General features: G+C 37.9%; 1 non-coding gene across 1 annotated transcript; it reads right to left on the reverse strand.

Moving 5' to 3' along the window:
- Window positions 1-966: 966 nt before the first annotated feature.
- Window positions 967-1,051, reverse strand: TRNAM-CAU (transfer RNA methionine (anticodon CAU)). Its single transcript is given in 2 exon segments — window positions 967-1,002; window positions 1,014-1,051. It is a non-coding gene; the product is annotated as a tRNA-Met (tRNA).
- Between the last annotated feature and the right edge of the window lie 19,312 nt (window positions 1,052-20,363).

Here is a 20,363-nt window from a genome sequence, read left to right on the forward strand (position 1 = left end):
AAGAATGAACTTAAAGACCTGGCTCGGATGCAGCTAGTGCTGAACAAGCACTGAACATGGAAAAGTAAGTTAGTAGTAGCTTGCTATTGAGCTTTAAGTATATTCATCAAGAGATTCTGTCCCCCCCTCCCTCCAAATTGCACATGGCCGAACAATAATAGTGAGATGATGTATCAATGCATTTTCCTACCATGGTCCAAAGTCTCCAATGATTCACATACCCGAGTACCTCTGTAAATGCGAAGATAACATTAAAATTCCAATGAATCACATCATGTAATTCAGAATCTCTTTGAAACACAAGTGCAGCATTATCGACATCTCCAGCAAACCATGTCGTTGTCAATAATGCCATAAAAGACATCCTCAGCATTAACACTAACAACCCCACACACAGCATAAGCGTCAATGAGGAATGTGCTCAATGGATTACAGTCATGATCAAGCTTATAAATGCATGCAATAATGCTCCAACAAATATCTGTCCGATCCATTAACACAAGCATTTTCAAGATTGTAGTGAACACGAATGGCAAGCTCATGACTTTTTCCAGGCAATCAAACAAACAACTGAACAGCCTCAATGTACTGTTATAAAATGACCCGGAATTAAAAGTAAGGAAATAAATGAAGCTATGGTTCTCTCGGGCATTTCATCAAGCAGCTGTTGGCCCTCATGCAGTAAATTAGAATAGCAATATCATATAAAATGACATGTAATTCTTTCCCGTGCATACTTTAATGCTTCCAACTACACAGTAGTGGCCATGACATCAGCAAACCACTAAGATTCAAATACTACACTGCAGTTAAAATTGTGAGCATTGACTAATTGAGATTCAGATTGCATGTGTACTATAATTAAAATTTTGATCACTGATTGTTTCATTAAAAACAAGAAACTAGCTTAAATTTTTTTTTAACCATTAACAACAATTATCCATGTTAATGGAAAAAAAAAGATAATGGGGTGAGAGAGGCTCGAACTCTCGACCTCAGGATAACTCTGATGCTATGAGACCTACGCGCTAGCCAACTGCGCCACCACCCCTGCCGTTATATGGGCTGTTTCAAATAAACAATCAAGCGTTTTATAAACTACATCTTCTGTCCCAACTTGTCATATTGGCCTCTCAATAGTTAAACTATATAAAATTTGACAAATACTTTAATATGTATTTTTTCACCGTATTGATATAATTTTTAAAATATAAATTATAGTACTTTTCGCATAGTTTTCAAAAATTTAAATTTTAAAATATTAAATTAATCCCAACCAATTTAGCTTTGTCAAATTAACTCTCTTGAAGTTAAACATGACAAGTATTTTGGGACGAAGGGAGTATCAACTTACTGTAAATTAGAAAAATAAAACTTTTTATATTCTCATGCATATAATTAAATTTTAAATTATTAATTCTTTTTCATTTTATATACACTATTATTATAGAGAAATCAGACAACTTTTTCACATATATTTTCAATTATAAAAAGTTTAAAATTGTACTTCTTACTTTTCTAGTTTCTAATTAAGCAAATTGATTGAAAAAGATTAGAAAATCAATGTGCAAATTGTGATCGAGCATTTGAAATGTTATGACACTCGTACTCCGAGCTTCTTTAATTTTTTTTTTATCTTCTGAAACTGAAGGAACATATTGTTGAGAAGAAGTTATCAATAGAGACTATTCATTCTCAGAGACGAAGAGGAACAAAACATTCTAGGTTTTCAGATAAAAGACTATGTTTCGGATATATCTAGGTCAAAGATCAAATTCTCTTCTTTGGACTCAACGCATGGCTCAATCCTGGCCTTTGATCAAAAGTATGATGGATTAAACAAGAGCCGTTCAGATGAAGTAATTAACAAATGTATAGCTTTGGATTCCACAATTAGGTCTCACATATGTGAACTATGTAAATACCATAGAGAAGAATATTCTTTAGTTAATTAGTTATTAGATAGTAATAAATAGTCAGCTGTACAAATAGTTTTCATTCTTTATTTTATCTTTTACACAAATACTTGTATAAGTACATTAATTCTGCAGATGATGAAACGCACAGAAAATTTTCACAAATCATATTTATATTCCTTCATGGTACTAGAGCAATAACTCGTTTCTGGAGTATTAATCTTCCTTCTTCTTCAATTTTCTGTTCATCACAGTCTCCTTCACCATGGCTGGTACAACAGATGTTGTTGTACCTCAAACTGGATTCAGTAATGGAGCTAACTTCAATCCAAATCATCCTTAATTCTTGAATTCATCAGATGCTCCAGGAATGAGTCTAGTGAATGCAGCTTTCGATGGAAGGGGTTTTCAAGGATGGAGAAGATCAGTTATGATTGCTCTCTCAGCAAAGAATAAACTGAGATTTATTGATGGAACATGTACTCCTCCTGCTATCACGTTCAAGGATCATCAGCCATGGATTAGGTGCAACGATATGGTGACCTCCTGGTTGCTGAATTTACTCTCCAAGGACATTGGAGATAGTGTCATCTACTCCAAATCTACAAGAGAACTCTGATCAGTCTAGAGCACAGGTTTGGAAAATTAAATGGAGCAAAACTATATCATATACTCATACTTCGTGCGCACTACATCATTCACAAATAAGAACTCACTCATCCCGCGATTTTCATATACTCATAAAGCGCAATATAACCCGTATCCAGAAATTTTCTTACTCGAGTCATTCTCGAATTCCACCTCTGCAAGTCATCACTGATTCCCAAGTATACTTCAGACCAAAACAAAAATTAAATTGACACATAACCATCAATTGAATTGTCAATAGCAGGCTCCCCCACTTGGCTCAAAGTAATATATTAAAATACTTGATAACTCACAATACCCATACTTTATTACTGTTTTAATACCGCAGTCAGTTAAACGAAAATTCTTCTAAAGCTCAAGACACACCAACCATAAAATACCTCAATCATCCGCTAATCTCGCATTCATTCTCTTAACACTCAAGTCAACTTTCTTAACCAGATTCAAATTCAAGTCTCAACACATACGCCCCGCTGGCAGAAAAGAAGCTCTCTATTTACATCATAAGGAACACACCTACATAGATTACTCCGCAGGGGATAACCCACCTGCGTAGTCTCACATTGACATCTTGTTATACCCCTTCGCAGCCAAAATTACTATGACAGATAGCAACTAAGTGCAACAACAAATGAAAAGCAAGTACAACCTCTCAGGGCAACAGTCACTCGACTCGTCACAACAACTCAACCACTCGGGTCTCAGCCCTCAGCACTCACACTTAATGACACAAAATCTGGGGTTTCATACCCTCAGAACCAGATTTAAAGCTGTTACTTACCTCAAGTCGTGTAATTCTTTATTCTGCAATGTCTTTTCCTCGTGAATTGGCCTCCAAACGCCTCGAATCTAACCACAAATAATTCGATTCAGTCAATAAAATTTATTGGAATTAAATCCATAAGAAAATGCTAATTTTCCATAAAAATCCGAAAATTAGCTCAAAAATTGCTCGTGGAGCCCACACCTCAGAACCCGACAAAAGTTACAAAATCCAAAAGCCCATTCAACCACGAGTCTAACCATATCAATTTTATCAAAATCTGACCTCAACTCGACCCTCAAATCTTCAATTTAAACCAAGAGGGTTTTCTAAATTTTCCAACTTGATTCACCCAATAAATGATAAAAACAACCATGGATTCAGGTAATTTAACCAATATTGAGTTAAGAACACTTACTCCATTTTTTCCTCTGAAAATCTGCCAAAAATTGCCTCTTCCTGAGTTCCAATCCGTCAAAAATAGAAAATTGGACGAAGTCCCATTTTTAGAACTTAAACTCTCTGCCCAGTCATTTGCTCTACGCGATCGCGAAGAACAGTTTTCTACTGCCCAGGTTTAACCCTAAGTGATTGTGAACAATCACACTCGATCGCGATGCACAAGATTCCAGCTCTACGCGATCGCATCCCTCTTCACGCGATAGCATAGAGCAAACGCGTGGCCCAGCTTCCTCTCGAGTTTTCCCTACGCGATCGCGACCTTTTCCACGCGTTCGCGTAACACAGACTGGCCCAACCTATGCGATCGCGGCTGACCTCACGTGATCGTGAAGAACAAAATCAACACTGCCTCAACTAAGCCTACAAGATCGCGTCCTAATCTTCGCGATCGCGAAGAAGGTCTGAAACACCAGCTACCAGCAGTGCCAAAAATGAAGGAAAATAATTCGAATACCACCTGAAACACGTCCGAGCCCCTCGGGAACCCCATCATAATATACCAACAAGTCCTAAAACATCTTACGGACTTAGTCGAGTCTTCAACTCACATCCAACAATACTAAAAACACGAATCACACATAGATTCAAGCCTAATGAACTTTGAAATTTTTAATTTTTACAAACGACGCCCGAATCTATCAAATCACGTCCGATTGACCTCAAATTTTGCACACAAGTCATAAATGACATAAAAAAGGTATTACAATTTTTAGAATTGGATTCCGACCCCGATATTAAAAAGTCAACCCCCAGCCAAACTTTTCGAAAAATTTAATTTTCGCCATTTCAAGCCTAATTCCTCTACCGATCTCCAAATAATTTTTCGGACACGCTCCTAAGTTCAAAATCACTATACGGAGCTATTTGAATCATCATAATTATATTCCAAGATCGTTTATACATAAATAAATATCCGATCAATTTTTCCAATTTAAAATATTCAATTATGATACTAAGTGTCTCATTTTACTCCGAATTCCTTGTGGGCCCGAACCAACTAACCCAATAAGTCATAAATCAATTGTAAGGCATATATTGAGCAGTAAATGGAGGAACGAGGTTATAATACTCAAAACGACCGGCCGAATCATTACATAAAGTACGTTTATTATAAACTCTAAAAGATCTACTATTAATAAAGTAACCAAGAAAAATACCTTCGTCACTCCTTGAATCAAATTTTCCAAGGTTGTACTCACCATTATTGTGAATGAAACACTTACTTCCAAATGGATAAAAGTAGCCTATGTTGGGCCATTTGCCTTTCCATAATTCATATCGAGTTTTCTTCAAGATGTAACTGATATAGACCTCCCCTCCCCCTCCCCCTCTCACTCTCATATATATCAGTTATACAAAACCCCTAAAATTATTTTTTCTTTTCGTTTCAAAAAGATTTCAAAATATTTCTGTTATGACCCAAAATCTCACATGTCGTGATGGCGCCTATCTCAATACTAGGCAAGTCGACAATCGAAATAAATCACCAGATCTTTTAAATTTTGAAAACATAATAATTAAATTCAGCGGAAAAAATCTCACAAATACAAATATAACACTCCCAAAACGCAGTGTCACTGAGTACATGAGCATCTAATATGAATATAAAGTCTGACTGACAAAATCACGGTCTGAAAATATAGAACAATATAATAATTAAACAAGAAGGGAATCAAGTCTGCAGACGTCAAGCAGCTACCTTGATAGTCCCCAACATAATTAACTTTGAAATCTAGCACCGTATCCGGGAGCAGCTGGATCTGCACACGAGGTGCAGAGTGTAGTATGAGTACAACTAACTCAATAAGTAACAAGACTAACCTCTGGGCTGAAAGCAATGATGAGCTCCGCAGGTACAGTCCAGTATAAATAATGGTACAGAAATGTAGGCATTCTTTCAAGTTCAACAGTTAAACTCAGTACAAGTGAAATAGATCAATACTAAGCGATATGAGGAATATGACATCTCAATGGAAGGATCTCATGTAATACTGGTCACAAATCATTCAGTCACTCTGTACTGTTTAGGGCCAATCCGGCCCAAGGATATTCTATCCCATATATATATATATATATATATAGATCTATATATAGTCAGTCTCTCTGTACCGTATAAGGCCAATCCAACCCTAGGAAATTTGTCCCCGAATATAAATGACACGAACAAGATCCATGTCCAGGTAAATTCATCACAATATAAATAAGTAAGACAAGTCCATGCCCTGGGAAAATCCATCCCGAATATATATAATCATCTAGGCTCACTGGGGGTGTGTACAAACTCCAGAGGGGCTCCTTCAGCCCAAGCGTGATATAAAGCCAATATGGCCTACTGCAGGCGGGCAGTCCCGGTCCGTATAATAATAAAGCCAATAAAGCCTGCTGCAGGCAGGAAGCCTTGATCCATTTAATAATAAAGCCAATAAGGCCTGCTGCAGGCGGGCAACCCCGATCCATAAAATAGTAAAGCCTATAAGGCCTGCTGCAGGCGGGCAACCCCGATCCATATAATAATATTGTATAAAGCCATTATGGCCTGCTGCGTTGCGTAACTCAATCCCATAAATATCCTCACAATGGAAAAATATTACTGAGTGTGAAATGTATATTTTTGAATAATTAATTCAACAACAACACAACCCCATGGTCCCAAAATATTGGCACGCACCCTAAATATTGTAACGACCCGACTTGTCATTTTAAGAATTTAAGCCCCGTCTGGCGGAATAAAGCCATGTGCAACTTCTTATTATGTGCATTGACTTACATGCGTGGTTTAATTCAGTTACCGGATGATTCAGAGTGATTTGGGACACTTGGTCCCCAAAACGGAAGCTTAAGTCTTAGGATTTTTACCGTAGTCGGAACTGTGTGAAGATGACCCCGAAATAGAATTTTGATGATGTCAATAGCTTCGTATGGTGATTATGGACTTAGGAGTGTGTCCGGAAAATTATTTGGAGGTCTGTAGAGTAATATGGCTTGAAATGGCAAAAGATGAATTTTTGGGAAGTTTGACCGGGGGGTTGACTTTGTGATATCGGGGCCGGAATCCGATTCTGGAAATTGGAATAGCTTCGTTATGTCAATTATGACTTGTATGCAAAATTTGAAGTCATTCCATATTGATTTGATGTGTTTAGGCACAATATATAGAATTTGAAATTTCAAAGTTCATTAGGCTTGAATTGGGGTATGATTCGTGGCTTTGATGTGATTTGAGGCGTCGAGCAGGTTCGTGCTATGTATTGGGACTGATTGGTATGATTGGACGGGGGCCTCGGGTTTGATTCGGGTTGGTTCCGGACCAAGTTTGGGTGTTTTGATGTTGCTGGTTGTTGGTTTAGGTATTGTTTTTCGCATTCGCGAGGAGCCTCTCGTTCGCGAAGAAGGATTTTGCTGTTGGGACTTTGTTCTTCGCGTTTGCGAAGAGGTTCTCGTGTTTGTGAAGAAGGAAATTTTGCTGTTCGCCGTCTGCATTTAGAGGCTTATATCTCGCAATCTATAAGGAATTTGGAGATGATCCAAAAATAAAAGTTGTAGCCCTTTGTGTCTAGGTTTCAGAAAAGTTAACCATTTGTCATTTGGAGTTGTGTACAAAAGGTTATTGTGGATAAACTATAGGCTATCCAGGAAGAGTTTGGAAATCTCTGTTGCACAGGGCTGACTTTGGAAGCTTATATCTCGTAATCTATAAAGAATTGGGAGACTAGAAACAAATGAAAGTTATAGCCCTTGGAGTCTAGGTTTCATAAAGTCAAACCATTCATCATTTGGAGTTTTGTACAAAATGGTATGACCATTATACTAGAGGCTGTCTAAGAAGAGTTTGAAAATGACTTTTGAAGAATTTGTTCATCGCGAACGTGAGGGGGGTGTCGCAAACGCGAAGAACAAACAACTAGGCAGCAGAATAAAGTCCAAATTCGTGTCATTCTTCCATTTTTGGACCAAGGAAGCTCGGGTGAGGCGATTTTTCGAGAGTGTTTCAAGGAAAATATTGTGGTAAGAATTCCTAACTTGATTTTGGTTAAATTACATGAATCTATTATTGTTTTTATCACTAAATTAGTAAATTAGGTTGAAAAATTTTAAAAACCCTCTTGGTTTAAATTTAAGATTTGGAGGTCGATTTGTTATTGGAATTCGATAAAATTGGTATGGTTGAACTCGTATCGGAATGGGTGTTCGGATTTTATAAAAATTATGTCGGGTTCCGAAAGGCAGGTCCCGTGTTGACTTTTGTTGACTTTTTGGAATAAAATTTTAAGTCGACGTATTATTATCCGGAATTATTTCCGATGAATTTTAATGAAGTTATACAATTAATTTGGATATATTTGAGATGTCCGGAGGTCAATTCAAGAAAGAAGGCTATTCTGAAATATTGGCCTAACTTCAAAAAGGTAAGTGTCTTGCCTAACCTTTAGTGGGCGAATTACCCCTTAGGCATCGAGTCTTATGTGCCGTTTGTGAAATGTGAAAAGCCGTGTACGCGAGGTGTCGAGTACGTACTCGGGCTTGTATGTGCAAAATATATTGGGTTTAAGCCTTAGGCTTATTGTGTAGTAAATTGGATAATTGTTGGCATTTATTTAATCATCTATTTTCCATGCCTAAATCCTTGTTGCTTGAACTTGTTTTTATATAACAATTTGATGTGATTGTTATTTGAATATTTATGTAATTCCGTGAGTTTGTTGGTTTGATAATTCTGGGAATTTAATTTCATTTTGAATTTTCCCTATGCAAATAATTAATTAAGCAAGTTTAAGAAGAAGCGTTAATATAATTATCTAAATTTAGATTAATGAAGGCTTTGATTTATGCTGAATCATTTCTATCTATGTTGATTGTTTTTGTGGTGTTATACACGTTGTGTGGAGCATTCAGCTATTTGTTGTGAAATTTATTGATTTGGTTGTATCTTTGGAATTTGGTTGTGGCCATTGGGCAAATTGTGATATGAATTGATTTTGTTACGTTGTCATGATAAATTCCCGTATAAATTGTTGTGTTGTGTGAGTTGTTAATTTGAGGATATAAGGGTGGCATTTCACCGTTGTTATTTTGAGGTTATAAGGGTGGCATTTCACTGTTGATATTATGTGGTTATAAGGGTGGCATTTCACTGTCGTTGTGTTTGTTGGAATATTGTCCGGGCGGAGCGATAAGGGTGGAAATAAGAGCGATAAATATGGCTATTGATATTGTCTGGACAGAGCGATAAGGGTGGCTATAAGAGTGATAAGGGTGGCAATAGGAGCGATATGGGTGGATATTGTCAAGGACAATATGTGATGATGTGGGGTTGTGGTGTTGATAATTTTCATGTGATGTTGTGATTTTCTTGTATTTATTTTTATACCTTGTACAGTTTGTCTTGTTGTTGGTAAATTGATAACAATCTAATTTATGTTGAAATTGAGAGCCTGTGGCCATTGCCAGGCGGATTATAAAAATAAAATGTGGGCACGAGGTGTCGTGAATAAATAATGAGGATATTTGGCACGTGAATTGTCCGTGCATTTATGATATGAAATGAGGGCACGAGGTGCCGGAAAAATATGATGATTTAATTATGGGCACGAGGTGCCGTGGAAATATGAATGTGGGCTGAGACCCGTGTTTACGAAAAGTATGAAAATGGGTTGAGACCCGTATTTTTATGATTGTGAAATGAGGTGTCACATGGTAAATTTTTAATTGGAAAAATTATATTCAAAATATTTATTTGGGAGAATTTTTATTCAAAAAGAATTATATGAAAGAATTATATTTGAAAAATAATTATTTGAGAAAACTACATTTGAAAGAGAGTTATTTGGAAGAATTATATATGAAGGATATTTATTTGAAAAACTTGAATTAATTGGGTGTACATGTATTTATTAACTGTTGAGTGATATTTATGGTATTCTTGTTGTCTTGCTGCGCATACCGCTGGTTGTTTTATCCTGCCCTTATTGCTATCTGTTTTCTAGTATTTTGTATATTATATTGCACAAGTTATTAGACTAGTGAGTCTCTTGATTGCACCTTATCTCTACTCCATTGAGGTTAGTCTTGATACTTATTGGGTACCGACCGTGGTGTACTCATACTACACTTATGTACATTTTTGTGCAGAGCTAGGTATTGGAGATATTGGACTTGAGCAGAGTTAAAGCAGGATCGTAAGGATTCAAGGTAGAGCTGCTTGGCCGTCGCAGTCCCTTGGAGTCTTTTCATTTCATTATACTGCTAATTTGTAATCAAACAGTATTGTATATTTGGTCCTCGTGATCATTCCATGTACTCAGTTAGAGTTCGTGACTCAGTACTACTAGTCTTGGGAAGTTGCATATTCATATTTGTTCCGTTATGAGTTTTGATTATTTATTTATTTCAAAAAAGGCTTCAAAATGTAATTAAAATCGGTTTACCTAGTCTTAGAGACTAGGTGACATCACGACACATGTGGTGGAATTTTGGGTCGTGACAAGTTGGTATTAGAGCTCTAAGTTCATAGGTTCTACAAGTCAAGAATGAGTCTAGTAGAGTCTTGCGGATCGGTACGGAGACGTCTGTAGTTATCTTCGAGAGGCTACAGAACTGTTAGGAAATTTCCATTTCTTTCATTCCTATCGTGCATAATTTGTTGAATTTGGAATTTAAACCTTTGTATCTCATTTCTCTCATAGATGGTAAGGACTCGTGCTACTGGATTAGCTGAGTAGACATCCGCACATACTGCTAGGGCTGCAAGAGGCCGGGGCCAAGGTAGAAGTCGAGGAAGAGCACGTGCTACGACTAGAGCATCTGTCAGAATAACAGTTGAGGAGCCGCCAATAGCTCCAGTTGGGGGACAGGTACCAGAAGCACCTGTTGTTACCCACGGACTTCAGGAGACTTTAGCACAGTTCTTGAGTATGTTTGGTACATTAACTCAGGCGGGATTGATCTCTGTTACACCAAATATTCCGCAGATTGGGAGAGTAGCTCAGACTCCTATCACAACTCCAGAGCAACAGGTTAACATTGGTCAGGTTCCGGTTATAGTACCGGTACAACATGTTATTCCGGTTCGGCCTGAGGTCAGGCCCGAGGCATCAGAAGAAGAACAAAAGAGACTTGAAAGGTTTAAGAAATATGATCCACCAATTTTCAGTGGCACAGCTATAGAGGATGCCCAAGGACTTCTGGAAAATTGTCACCGTATTCTCTGCACCATGGGTATTGTGGGAGTGAGCGGAGTTGCCTTTACTACATTTCAACTGTCAGGCGCAGCGTATGGTGGCAAATATATTAAGAAGGTACATCAGACGATGCCGCACCACCAACTTGGGCTCAGTTTTCGGAAATGTTCTTGAAAGAGTTGGTTCCCCAGACTCTCAGAGATGAGTGGCGCACAGAGTTTGAACGGTTGCGTTAGGGCACTATCACAGTGTCAGAATATGCTATCAAGTTCAGTGAGCTAGCCCGTCATGCACCTATCTTGGTTCCTACAATCAGGGAGCGGGTCCGCAGATTCATTGAGGGGATCGAATATGATATTAAAATATGCATGGCTCGAGAATTGCAAACTGATACTCCATTTCAACAAGTAGTGGAGATTGCAAGGAAGATTGAGGATGTTTTAGGCGAGGAAAGGGAGTCTAAGGAGGCCAAAAGGTCTCGAAGATCTGGAGGGTTCAGTGGGTTTTACTCTTCAGCTAGAACCCATTATAGCAGAGGCTCGAGCAGTCGGTCAGCTCAGTCCGCACATCAGATTACTCGGAGTGCTCCAGTAAGTTCTTACAATGCACCACCGACACGTGATTCCTATAATGATTATTTTAGTTATCCGGCATAGACTCAGTTCGAGCAGTCACGACCTCAGAGGGGTTGTTATGAGTGTGGTGATGCTAGGCACATCATGAGAGATTGTCCCAGACTTGGGAGGGGTGGATTTCATCAGAGCACTCAAGCTACAAGCTTGATTTCAGTTAATACTCCACGTGCACAGCTAGCTAGAGGTGGAGGACGGCGGGTAGTGGGCGCCTAAGAGGTGGAGGCCCGACCCGTTGATTTAATCACTATGATTTGGCTGACGCCAATATACCAGATGGTGTCGTTACATATACAATCTTGATTTTTTATCATAAAAGGATATTTTCCTTAATTTGATTCAGTTTTGAATATTGAGGTGAGTCCTCCTATTATGCTCCACTTATGGGTGAGCTTCATAAATTTGTGACCCACTTATATGTTAATCCCTGTTGGGAGATTTAAAGATGTGAACTCGTGTCTGTCATTTTATTTTTGTACACCATTGAGGGCTATAAGTCAAAAAATAATTTTTATTATTCATTACAGTGGGTTTAATGTGTTTCAGAATAATTGATTCCAATTTTTATGAATTATATGCCCTACCGGAATGAGGGTTCATTATGTGTTGTGAAAGCTGTCTATGAAATTTATTGAAAAGAAGAAAGAAAGGAAATTGAAATTTCAGTTGGCACAGTGTACAAAATACTTGTGATTCGGAGTTGAGGACGATATCCTCGCATTTTTATATGATGTGAAATATTTAAACCGGGCTGCAAGCCGCGATGGAAGTTATAAAAGGATGAGGTCCTTGTGGTGAAATATTTATGAGTTTAAAATTCTCCGGGAGAAATTTAATTTGTACAATAATATTAATAGGGAGTCATGCCTGTTAGGCTTATTTGATAATTCTTGGATATTTTATGTGCATATTCAGCCATTTTCATGCTGTGAACATTGAGTTTTAACCTATAAGATGAGTGCCTAGGTGTCGTTAAATGTGGCTCGTTAAATCGGGCAAATAGTTATGAGGTCTTCATGCCTCACATTATGTTGTCAGTATTGTGAAAAATTTGAAATGAGGTACTGGTTAATATGGGATTAATTGATGATGCTGGAATTAATTATGAATAGCTTTTAAGACCTGAGATGTGGTGATGGGCATACATATGATGTACTTCATGTCCTGATATCATAATGATAATGCAATGCTTGTAATGCTGAGATCAGTGTTATTGATATATACCTTGTGGATGTGTTATTAGGAGTCGTTTTGGTGTTACTCTGGCAGGTGGATAGGCCCATTTACAGGGGAGACTCTGTCGAAATTTTCTGAAAAATTTGGGAGATTGATATGTGTGAAAGAAGAGATAAATTATGTTATGTGTTTGAGGACGAATGATCCTAAGCGGGGAAGAATGTAACACCCCGGAATTTTTTTGAAGTATTTCAACACTATCAAGAAAGTTGATGTGTGCATAGGCACGAGTTGCTACAACTAGTTGAGACTAATACCGTGCATTGATGAAAAAATCGGACTTTCTGAAAATGTTTGGAGTGTAAGAAATTGGTCTTAAGGTTCACAAATATGGATAAAAGAAATAATCTCAAATGAGCTGGTGTTGCCGGACTACCCTCCAATGCAGTAACGTGGGACCAACCATGAGTATATGTGTAAAAGTAAAAATTATCAATTTCGTAACCTCAGAATAATTATTAGCACGTTCGAGGACGAACGTTTGTTTAAGAGGTGGAGAATGTAATGACCCGACTTGTCGTTTTAAGAATTTAAGCCTCGTCTGGAGGCATAAGGCCCTGAGCAGCTTCTTATTATGTGTATTGACTTGCGTGCGTGGTTGAATTCAGTTACCGGATGATTCAGATTGATTTGGAACACTTGGTCCCCAAAACGAAAGATTAAGTCTTAGGATTTTTACCGTAGTCAGAACTGTGTGAAGACGACTCCGAAATGGAATTTTGATGATGTCAATAGCTCCGTATGGTGATTATGGACTTAGGAGCGTGTCCGAAAAATTATTTGGAGGTGTAGAGGAATTTGGCTTGAAATGGCGAAAGATGAATTTTTGGAAAGTTTGACGGGGGGGTTGACTTTTTGATATCTGGGTCGGAATCTGATTCTGGAAATTGGAATAGCTTCATTATGTCAATTATGACTTATGTGCAAAATTTTAAGTCATTCTAGATTGATTTGATGTGTTTAGGCACAAGATATAGAATTTGAAATTTCAAAGTTCATTAGGCTTGAATTGGGGTATGATTCGTGGCTTTGGTGTGATTTGAGGCCTCGAGCAGGTTCGTGTTATGTATTGGGACTGATTGGTACGATTGGACGGGGTCCCGGGGGCCTCGGGTTTGATTCGGGTTGGTTCCGGACCAAGTTTGGGTGTTTTGATGCTGCTGGTTGCTGGTTCCGGTATTGTTCTTCGCGTTCGCGAGGAGCCTCTCACGTTCGCGAAGAAGGATTTTGCTGTTGGGACTTTGTTCTTCGCGTTCGCGAAGAAGGAAATTTTGTTGTTCGTCGTCTGACTTTAGAGGCCCATATGTCGCAATCTATAAGGAATTTGGAGATAATCCAAAAATAAAAGTTGTAGCCCTTTGTATCTAGTTTGCATAAATGTAAACCAATTATCATTTGGAGTTGTGTACAAAATGTTATGGTAGACAAAACTATAGGCTGTCCGGGAAGAGTTTGGAAATCTCTGTTGCACATGGCTGACTTTGGAAGCTTATATCTCGTAATTTATAAGGAATTGGAAGATTAGAAACAAATGAAAGTTATAGCCCTTGGAGTCTAGTTTTCATAAAGTTAAACCATTTATCATTTGGAAGTTTGTACAAAAGGTTATGATCATTATACTAGAGGCTGTCTGAGAAGAGTTCGAAAATGACTTTTAAAGAATTTGTTCATCGCGAACGCGAGGGGAGTCTGAGGGTGTCGCGAACGCGAAGAACAAACCCCTCGGCAGTAGAATAAAGTCTAAATTCATGTCATTCTTCCATTTTTGAACCAAGGAAGCTCGGGTGAGGCGATATTTCGAGAGTTTTTCAAGGAAACTATTGGGGTAAGAATTCCTAACTTGATTTTGGTTAAATTACATGAATCTATTGCTGTTTTTATCACTAAATTAGTGAATTGGGTTGAAAAATTTAGAAAACCCTTTTGGTTTAAATTTAAGATTTGGAGGTCGATTTGTTATTGGAATTCGATAAAATTTGTATGGTTGAACTCGTATCGGAATGGGTGTTCGGATTTCATGAAAATTATGTCGGGTTTCGAGAGGCGGGTCCCGCGTTGACTTTTGTTGACTTTTTGGAATAAAGTTTTAACTCGACGTATTATTATCCGGAATTATTTCCGATGAATTTTAATGAAGTTGTACAATTAATTTGGATATCTTTGAGATGTCCGGAGGTCAATTCAAGAAAGAAGGCTAATTTGGAATATCGGCCTAACTTCAAAAAGGTAAGTGTCTTGCCTAACCTTGAGTGGGCGAATTACCCCTTAGGCATCGAGTCTTATGTGCCGTTTATGAAATGTGAAAAGCCGTGTATGCGAGGTGACGAGTACGTACTCTGGCTTGTATGTGTAAAATATATTGGGTTTAAGTCTTAGGCATATTGTATAGTAAATTGGATAATTGTTGGCATTTATTTAATCATCTATTTGCCATGCCTAAATCCTTGTTGGTTGAACTTATTTTTATATAACAATTTGATGTGATTGTTATTTGAATATTTATGTAATTTCGTGAGTTTGTTGGTTTGATAATTCTGGGAATTTAATTTCATTTTGAATTTTCCCTATGCAAATAATTAATTAAGCAAATTTAAGAAGAAGCGTTAATATAATTATCTAAATTTAGATTAATGAAGGCTTTGATTTATGCTGAATAATTTCTATCTATGTTGATTGTTTTTGTGGTGTTATACACGTTGTGTGGAGCCTTCAGCTATTTGTTGTGAAATTTATTGATTAGGTTGTATCTTTGGAATTTGGTTGTGGCCATTGGGCAAATTGTGATATGGATTGATTTTGTTATGTTGTCATGATAAATTTCCGTATAAATTGTTGTGTTGTGTGAGTTGTTATTTTGAGGATATAAGGGTGGCATTTCACCGTTGTTATTTTGAGGATATAAGGGTGGCATTTCACTGTTGATATTATGTGGGTATAAGGGTGGCATTTCACTGTCGTTGTATTTATTGGAATATTGTCTGGGTTGAGCGATAAGGGTGGCTATAGGAGCGATAAGGGTGGAAATATGAGCGATAAGGGTGGCTATTGATATTATCTGGACAGAGCGATAAGGGTGACTATAGGAGTGATAATGGTGGCAATATGAGCGATAAGGGTGGCTATTGTTAGGGATGATATGTGATGATGTGGGGTTATGGTGTTGATAATTTTCATGTGATGTTGTGATTTTCTTGTATTTATTTTTATACCTTGTGCAGTTTGTCTTGTTGTTGGTAAATTGATAACAATCTGATTTATGTTGAAATTGAGAGCTTGTGGCCATTGCTAGGCGGATTATAAAAATGAAATGTGGGCACGAGGTGCCGTGAGTAAATAATGAGGATATTTGGCACGTGAATTGTCCGTGAAGTTGTGATATGAAACGAGGGCACGAGGTGCCGGGAAAATATGATGATTTAATTATGGGCATGAGGTGCCGTAAAAATATGAAAGTGGGCTGAGACCCGTGTTTACGAGGAAGTAAGTGATGGTAAAGTTATTTGGTAGTAAAGTTCTCATGGGGTGTGAGGGCCCAAGCATAGGAGTCATGGGAGGAGGTATAGGATGGGGGATGGACATTAAGATCATGTTGGGGGATTGAGGTTGGTAGTTCAAAATGGAGTGCGGCGAAATTCCAGCGGATATTTGAGAGATATGTTGAGATAGTATTGCGAGAGACATATCGGGGAAGGGGACCTATTAGGGAATATCGAAGAGGCTTGGGCGTTGGTAGCCAGTTGTCAGTCCAAAAGTTAATAAGGGTTCCATTACCAACTGACCATTGTATCCCTTGTTGATAGAGGTGCCACCCAAGAGTCAAATTTTCGCAAATGAAGGAACCGTGTGTGGGAATACTCCTTCGATGGTAGAAGTATTTATGAAGGAGTATGGCGGCCCACAACGAATGGGGTTCATTGAGTAGTCGTCAAGTTTGGCTTGCGAGTAGTGACTTATTTTTTAGGTGAATTTGTTGAATTCCCAGTCCTCCCTATGATTTTGGGTGGTAACGGTTCTCCATTTTAAAAGGTGAATTCGTTTTTTATTTGGAGTAGTTCCCCACAGAAAATTATGCTGCAAGCGTTCTAATTGATGGATAATGTATTGAGGAAGTTTAATGTATTGCATTACATGGTTGGAGGAATTGATAAGAGTGATATGTCCCGCCATACTTAGGAAATTGGTTTTCTAGCCTGCAAGTTTAGTTTTAAAATTATCGATAAGAAATTAAAAGTCACAGTTGGAGGGACGGGATGCAAAGATGGGAAATCCGAGGTATTTTTCAAAGGAAGTTTCTTCTTGTAGCGGTAAAGAAGAAAGAATAAAATGTTTATCCTAAGGGGAGCAATTTTTTGAGAAAAATATTTTAGATTTTTGGAAATTAATCTTTTGACCTGAGACTTGATTAAACTTGTTAAGGATATCGATAATGGCATGGCAACTGGAGGCTGAGGCGGTGGAGGTAAGAATGATGTCATCAGCGAAGAATAAATGGGATAGTGGTGAACCATTACGGGATAAGCGGATAAGCCGCCAAAGTTGGTAATCTACTGATAGCTCTATTTCCCTGGTGAGCATTTTCATATATAATATAAATAAGTATGGAGAGAGTGGAAATCCCTGACAAAGCCCACAGGATGGGTAGCCGACTTAAAAATTTATTCCAAAAAGTCAACAAAAGTCAACGCAGGACCGTCCCCTCGGAACCCGACATAATTTTTATGAAATTCGAACACCCATTCCTATACGAGTTCAACCATACCAATTTGATCGAATTCCAATAACAACTCGACCTCCAAATCTTAAATTTTTTATTTTGGAAGATTATACAAAAATCTTGATTTTTCCTCCATTAAATCCGAATTAAATGATGGATTCAAAGACATAATCATGGAAATTAATCAACACTGGATAAGAATCACTTACCCCAAAAACCCACGAAAGAATCTCTCCAAAAATCGCCTTCTACCGAGCTCCAAATTTGATTTTGAGTTATGAACTCAAACCCCCGTTTTTGGGACTTTTAATTCTGCCCAGATAGGTCTTTTTCGCGTTCGCGAAGCACAAAAATGTTCTCCCCAGATTCCTTCTTCACATTCACGATATCCTCATCGCGTTCGCGATGCCTTCCGACCTCTGCCCTTCGCGTTCGCGAGACACGAGTTGCGTTCGCGAAATCTTAACGCCAGGCATGCCCCCAACTCCCTTTCCTCTTCGCGTTCACATCTGTCCACTCGCGTTCGCGTAGGCTTTCCTCATCTCCTTCTTCGCGTTCGCGTCTTCTTCATCGCGTTCGCGATGGGCAAATCCCAGCCGTCCAAAATCCTTCTTCTCAAACGCGTGAGACCCTTCGCATTAGCGAAGAACAATACCAGATATCAGTTCGAGCAGTTACAAAACAAGGAGAAATAATCCGAAACCATTTCAGAATTCACCCGAACCCCCGGGACCTCAACCAAACTTACCATCAAGTCCCAAAACATCATACAAACTTAGTCGAACCTTCAAATCACCTCAAACAACTCGAAAACCACGAGTCATGCCCCAATTCAAAATCTATGAACTTTGAACTTTCAAATTCTATAACTTGTGCCGAAACACATCAAATCAATCCGGAATGACTTCAAATTTTGCACACAAGTCATAAATGACATTATGGACCTACTCCAACTTCCGAAATTGGATTCTGACCCTGATATCAAAAAGTCCACTTCCGATCCAATTCTCCGAAAATTCGACTATCGCCATTTCAAGCCTAAATTGGCTACAAACCTCAGATTCACAGTCCGGACACGCTCCTAAGTCCAAAATCACCCAACGGAGCTAACAGAACTGACAAAACTCTATTCCGGAGTCGTCTTTACACAATTCTGACTACGGTAAAAATCCTATGATTTAAGCTTCCATCTCATGGACTAAGTGTCCCAAATCTCTCCGAATCATCCGTAAATCAAACTCGACCACACACGCGGGTCATAATACATATTGTGAGGCTGCTCAAGACCTTAAGTCACTGAACGGGGCGTAAATTCTTAAAACGACAAGTCGGGTCGTTACATTCTCCACCTTTTAAATAAACGTTCGTCCTCGAACGTGCTAAGAATTATTCTGCGGTTACCAAATTAATGATTTTACTTTTACACATATACACACAGTTGATTCCACGCTATCACATTTGAGATAAGTGTGACAACATTATCTCATTTGATATTATTTCTTTTATCCCTACTTGAAAACTTTAAGGCCATTTTCTTACGCTCCAATATTTTCAAAAGGCTTTATTTCTCACAACAACGCACATTATTAGTCTCAACTGGCTCTAGCAACTCGTGCCTATGCATATATCAATTTTCTCAATAGTGTTGAAGTAGTTCAAAACTTTCTCTGGGGTGCTACATTATTCCCCGCTTAGGATCATTCGCCCTCAAACACATAACATAATTTATCTCTTCTTTTGCAAATCTCAATCCTCCAAATTTTACTAACTCCCAAATTTTTCAGAAATTTCGGCAGAGTCTCCCCTATAATTGGGCCTATCCACCTGCCAAAGTAACACCCAAACAACTCCTAACAACATATCCACAACCCAACAAAATACCACATGGTATATATCAATAACATTAATCTCAACATTGTCTTATCATAATGATATCAGGACATGAAGCACATCATATGTATGCTCATCACCACATCTCTGGTCTTAAAAGTTGTTCATAATTAATTCCAGAATCATAAATTAATCTCATACTAACCACCACCTCATTTCGATTTTTTCACAACACTTACAAAAGAATATGAGGCATGAAGACCTCATGATTGCTTACTCGGATTAATGAGTCACATTTAATGTCACTTGGGCACTCATCTCATAGGTTAAAACTCGATGTTTACATCACTAAAATGGCTGAATATGCACAGAAAAATATACAAGAATTATCAAGTAAGCCTAACAGGCATGATTCCCTATTAATACTATTGCACAATTAAATTTCACAAAGGAAGAATTTTAAACTCATAAATATTTTACCACAAGGACCTCATCCTTACATAACTTCCATCGTAGCTTGCAGCCCGGTTTAAATATTTCACATCATGTAAAAATGCGAGGATCTCGTCCTCAACTGTGAATCATAAGTATGTTGCACATTGTGTCAACTGAAATTTTCAATTTTGTTTCTTTATTATTTTCAATATATTTCATAAACAATTTGTTTTCACAACATATAATGAACCCTCATACCGATAGGGCGTATAATTCATAAAAATTTGAATCCATTATTCTAAAACACATTAAACCCACTGTAATGAATAATAAAAATTACTTTTGGACTTATAGCCCTCAATGGTGTACAAAAATAAATGACAGTCACACCTTCTAATCTCCCAACAGGGATAAACATATAAGTGGGTTACAAATTTATGAAGCTCACCCGTAAGTGGAGCATAATAGGAAGACTTACCTCAATATTCAGAACCGAATCAAGTTAAGGAAAAATATCCTTTTATAATAAAAATCAGGATCGTACCTGTA

The sequence above is a fragment of the Nicotiana tomentosiformis genome, chromosome 11 (assembly GCF_000390325.3).
Source record: "Nicotiana tomentosiformis chromosome 11, ASM39032v3, whole genome shotgun sequence".
In the NCBI taxonomy this organism is placed as follows: domain Eukaryota; kingdom Viridiplantae; phylum Streptophyta; class Magnoliopsida; order Solanales; family Solanaceae; genus Nicotiana; species Nicotiana tomentosiformis.